Consider the following 6,000-nt stretch of genomic DNA (forward strand, 5'->3'; position numbering starts at 1 on the left):
CTGTGTATTACGAAGTTACAAGGGAAGGCCATGTATATTTTTTTTTACAAACAGAATTATTTTCCTGCAAACAGATGCTACTTCACAGTGTTTCATGTACAGCAGGAGATCAAAGGAATGCCATGCAACTGCATGTATCTGGTAGGCATTCCCTTGAGCCCTAGTGTCTGCTGAGTAGTGGATGTTTTTGGAGCAGGGAATACAAGAGATGCCAGGCCACTGAATGAAAATAATACAAACAAACCCAAGAAACTAAAAATCTGGAAAAAAAATGCAACACACCCCCCTCCCCCCCCCAACTGATAGTCTACATTGGACCATTAAAGCTATGAAGATTTTCAGACCAAATACACCCTTTTCCTCACCTAGTCCATAAATAACAGGTACTCAAGGGTTTTACTGGATTGTCCCGTTCCTGGCAAGCTGCAGTCAAAGTTTTTAAAGAAGAGTGTCAGCTCCTTGAAAAAGAAGCTGTTTTCTGTACAGTGTTTTCTTGCCTGCTAGTTATTGTCAGGAGGTCAGGTTTTCCCCTCGGCTGCAGAGGGAGATCTCCAGTGGATATCAGTGGCAGCTGCGTGCCTATTTCTGAGAGAAGGTTTAGCAGAAGGTGTTACTGTTTAAGAATTGCACTTCAATTTCATTCAAGAAGAGGTGTAAGATAGACATAGGAAATGCATGAAGACCAGACTTCTTTTTTTGAAAAGAGCTAACATTTTTCAAGGGCAGAATCCTCGGGCTTTGGCAGAAGCTGTAGAAAGCGCTGCAGGAGAGCAGTGGAGCTGGCAGGGAGAAGGGCAGATACCCACAGAACAGTGGTAAGCATTCCTGCTTTGGGTCCAGGGATAGGTCAGTTACAGGTAAGACAAGTGTCCCTGCCTTTTATCTCGTTCAGTGCATCCACTGACATCGGGTTTAGAGCTGTAACAAATAGGAGAACTGAAAGGAAAATTATCTCCAAATTTTTTCTCAATCCTTTCTCAAATGCAGAGTAATACTGGTGTTTAATCCCAGCTTTTAAGCAAAACTAAAATGGCCTATAGATGGAAAACAAGCATCTCTTTCCTTTTTTTGCCTGCCCTGAGCTAAGTGTTGTAGGATCTTTCTGCTGTTGTAGGTTCGTGAAGCACAGTGCAACACACTAAGAAACAGGCCAAGAATTGAGACATAAAATAATAGCTAAAACTTGAATCAAATCCTTGGAGAGACAGTCAGTGTTACACATATGTAAAGAGCAGAAGTCATACTGCTGAGCAAAGCTGGAAGTCCCTGCTAAATAAAAAATGAGAATGGGTTGAGTGAATATTATCTAATTTATCAATGTTCAAGGTTACTAATCAGTTGGGAGTTCTAAAGGTCAGCAAAGTCCAATGAGGCATCTTGGTGACCCTTGTTTTAATTCCCTTTCACCCCCTCTTCCCCATCTCCCTCCTGTTCAGTCAAGCCAGTATTTAGTAGCTCAAGCTTTTAATTTTCCTCAAAAAGTAAATTTAAATATTATTAAAAATTGATGTCTAATTTCCAGGCCTAAATTATCTGTCAGACGGTATAGTCCATAAAAAAAAATATTATATTTCCGAACGATGCAGGTACGTTGTGCTCTGTTACTGGCCTTTCATTATTGATGCAGTGTTTGCAGTGTTTGCAGTACCAGAATTCAATAACTTCCATAAAGGAATTGTCACCTCTCTGCAGAGTAATTGCCCTAAGTTAATAGACCTACAGATATAAAGGCGGAGAAGTCTTCGGTTACAATGCTGACTTCAATGCTACGGTGAAACAAGTTGACAAAAAGCAGCAGCGTTGTAAACTGTTGAAAAGGGCGCTAACTCCGCAGCTGCAGATTCGTGGTACTCACAGATTTACCGTGGGCAAGAACAGGGGGCTGGCTGCCTCAGCCCTCCTTACGGCTAAGGATGTCTTTGCCTTCCGTCAGCGCTCCCCCTTTATTGGCGCAACTGGGGAAATACGGTCATTAAGTCATTAGCTGAAATACTAGCCACCGCTTTTTTCTAGGGTGCCTAAAAGTGGGTATTTGTGCAGTGCCGGCATAGGGTCTTGCCATTAATTGTGTTGGGCTACAGCAGATTCACGCTGGGGCACCTCGGAGAAGCGCAACCTCGTGAGCCGCGGAGCCCAGATCTCGGATCCTGCTGACTTCAAACGCGGGACGCCTATGGGGTGGTGGCATCTCCTCCGTGGGCACGGTGAGTCCGTGACCTCCAATGGGTCGCCCGTGTCCCCGCCGTGGGGAAGCGCTCAGCCGCGGGGTAGGTTGCGTGGGACAGGGGCACTCGGGGGTCTCCCCCAAAGCGGAGGGGACTCCCGCTGCGGCACAGGGACGGTGCTCGGCTCACGTCGCCTCTCAACAGGCGGGGACTCCCTTGCTTTCTCAGATAAAAATAGCAGGAGCTTTCAAGTAGGGCTCAGCTAGTTATTTTTTAATAGTGAAACTTACTTACAGGCAAATGCAGTTTCACTTGTCCCCAAACCAGTTAATAATTTAAGTTAAAAAAATCACCAGATAGCTTTTGCCAACTATATAAAGAAAATGTTTCAGAGTAATACGAGTGAGAAGACTAGAGCAGCTCTGGCATCTCCTGCGTGGGTGACCTGTGGAGAAGCGTCTCGTCTTCAGTGCACCGGTAAAGCCCACTGCAGTCGCATCTTCTGCCCAAGTCACAGCCGTATTTGCCAAGTCACAGTCCTGGCCATCTCTTCTGTTGCTATTTTAATTTCTAATTAAAAATTTAAAACTTCTTGGTGCTTTAGCATGGTGGCCAAATCTCTGTCCTGGGAGAAAAGACAAAGCGTACCACTGGATTTTTGAGTAAGAAGTGTTTTAGAGAGGGCCTGAAAAGAAAAAAGACAACGTTGTAAACCCTGTTTCTCAGATCTCTGCCCTGACTGTCCATCAGCCATGTGAACGGCCACGAGCGTGTCAGTGTATTTCACTTTTTTGTTTTTGTCAGTAAGCTGCTAATGCAAAATGATAAAAATAAAAAATCAATTGTTAAAATCAATTACTCATCTAGGTCTGCACTAATCACTATTTTCTTATTGCCAGAGTTCAAACAGTCTGTAAAATGACAAATAGGCATTGTTTACTATAACAGGAGATTTGCAACCCTATATTCTACTACTCTCTTCATAGATTATTTCTATAACATGAGACTTCAACTACTACAAACCCTAATAATCTATTGATCACATAATATTTCATCCATAAGAGAACAAAACTCAGTAACTATGCTTCATCTTAAAATCTGTCTTCATCAGTAACCTCATTTTACCATTTTGGACTTCCAAGGTAACTCCCAGGATGTCATTTATGTGTCAGCAGTATTGCTTGGAACCGTAAAATAAAATTGTTTAAGGGCTTACTTTAGGACTGAGTCGTATTTGTAAACCAAAATAACTAGAACTGCATCACCACAGCTAGAGCATCCGTCTAAATAGAGCAGCAGAAACAAAGTACTGACTCAAGTGCCATTTCGTGGCAGGGAGGGAGGGCAATTTCATTGAGGGGAGAGGGGAACAAAATAGAAAAACAACCAGCAATCCCACTCATGCTAACTCAGTCCTGTCCCTCTTTTAATGACTGCTAATCTGAAGAAGAAGAAGGATACAGCCTTTTGCATGGCTACCTTAGTTCTTAGAAGAAGCTCCTCAGCTCATTCTTCTTTTGAATATTTGATCTGACTGAGCGGGCCACAGCCCTTTCCTGTTTATTTTCCTAATGCCTTTGGTAAAAATGTAAAAAAAAAAAAAGAAGAAAATGCTTAGGACCCTCTCCGGTGGGTGGGGGGAGCAGCACCCCAGCTAAAGGTGTCTTTGGGCAGTCCTGCTCTTTTATTAGCTATGCATGATTGGGTCCTCCATAAGCTGTGGCCGGAATGACCCAGCTCGAGATGGTTCCTCTTGCAACCTCGCAAGGCAAAACCCTCCCCTTTTGGCTGCCGTACATGGATTTGGCAAGTCAAGCGGTTTGTCAGTGCGGAGGGATGCAGGGCTAGCACTGGGACTGTCCCAGGAGCTCCCATATCACCCCGACATGTGCAGCATTTCGTGCTCCTGTGGCTCTGCAGAAGTTATTCCCGTCAACCCAGAGCGAGCCCCCTCCCACGGCCGGCTTTCCCTCTGCAGGATTTTTTGGGGAGATGCCTGCGGATGCCGCTTTGCAGGTGGTCCCCGCGTGGCCTGGACCGGGCAGCCCCTCTTCTCCTGCCCAGCCGGGTCGGGCTGGTGACAAATGGATGTCAAAGCCCAGCTAATGCACATGGTGTGAAAATTTGGCCTTGCAGACATTGCCGGTGGCAAGGTGAGGGGGTAATATTGATACTGCTTAAATGATCTTTTTTTAATTAGTCTGCTTTGCAATTTTAAGTTTCCACTGGGTAATAATCACGTTTGATGGGCCCTGATGCTCCTGCGAAGAACACAGCAGGTGAGGAAGAAACAATTCTTTCCTCAGCTGGTAAACTTGAGAGGCTGCTCAGCTGCTGCTGCCTTCAAAGGAAGGAGAAATGCAACCCACAGAGCCTGTGATCCCACCGAAACCAGCACAACTCAGCAGAAACACGGATCGCACCTAAACCAGTCCCTGCCTGCTCCGGGCAGCTCCTGCCCTCCAGCCTCAGCAGCAAGAGCACTTGCTTTTAACATCCCTGTCACACCAAATTAACTCCTTCGGCACAAAGCTATGGCTTGGCTTCCTCTGGCTGGATATAGACTGCGGAAAGGGCGACATACTGGGGTTTGCCACTACATTACCCTCTGCTTGGTATTTTATTCAGAAAATGATGTGCTGATCCCGCCTGCGTTTCCTTTATGGGCACCAGTATCAGTACCTGGCAGATGACTGTCCGTGCTGGCCTATCTCAGCACAGCACTGATGGTTCTTGTAACAGATCATCTTATTCTACCATGTCTTCAAACTTTCTTACATGGAATTTATCACTCCTCGGGCTAGAGATCACCTGTGTTGCTTTAGAGGTTTCAGCCAGTGTTAGCCATCCATTTACAAAACCTAAAATATATACGTTCCCACTGTGCATTTGATATGTTCCTAAGAAGCTGCACAATTAACGTCACTGAATTTGGATAAACTTGGAGTCAAATTCTTACTTTAATCCCAGTTTTCACAGTTCAGACTCATCTCTATTTCCTATTGCTCTGGGACTTGAACCAGACTGAGAAAGTGGTCGCTGAAATCCTAATTATCTTTGTTTTTCTTCTGAATGAGGATTAAAGCAAATCAAGGATCCAGGCTTTTGTTTTTTTAACAGAAGCAGCTTCCAAAATCTGCAGCCCAGGAGGCCAGTTTTCACCCCCACGCTCACAGATCTAAATTCTTGAATTACCTTACACCAAAATTTAAAATGCTTCATCAATTCCCAGCAAAGCTGTAGATATTCAGACATTTATACAGCCCATTTAAGTGATATTTTTATAGCAAGTTTTCGTCATTTGTGTGGCTTTCAAATGATTTTTGCATGCTTCATGTGTTTGAATTGCTTCTTGTGGGTAATATCCATTTGCACATAAAGCTTCTCAGCTGTTGCATTTGACTTTCTTGAGCTTAGAATTTAAGTTTCATATATGAAATATACCCTTGTGTACACCTGGTCAGCAGAAGCAAATCCTACAGAGAGCTGAATTTGGCCCAGTACACACAATAGTGAAGGCAAACTTGTGCTGGATTTAGTATTTGAAACAGTTTCTGTGTTTTATTGTGTTCTTCAGCTGTGTGCCAGCAGTTTTGCATTAATCTAGTTTGTAAGTGTAAACCTGGATTTCTGAACTATCAATCAGTACAAGGTCAGCTGCAGCCATTGCCTGCATGGAGTGAATCAAAACTGAAGACACATGGACATTTGTAACAATATAGAAAAGCAGAGATTTCACTGCAACCAAAATGCTTTTCATGTACAAAAATAAATATACAGAATGGTTTCAAGTGAATTAGGTAATAAATTTTTTCCCAGCTTTAGTGAGAGCAAG

The sequence above is a fragment of the Buteo buteo genome, chromosome 28, assembly GCF_964188355.1.
Source record: "Buteo buteo chromosome 28, bButBut1.hap1.1, whole genome shotgun sequence".
In the NCBI taxonomy this organism is placed as follows: domain Eukaryota; kingdom Metazoa; phylum Chordata; class Aves; order Accipitriformes; family Accipitridae; genus Buteo; species Buteo buteo.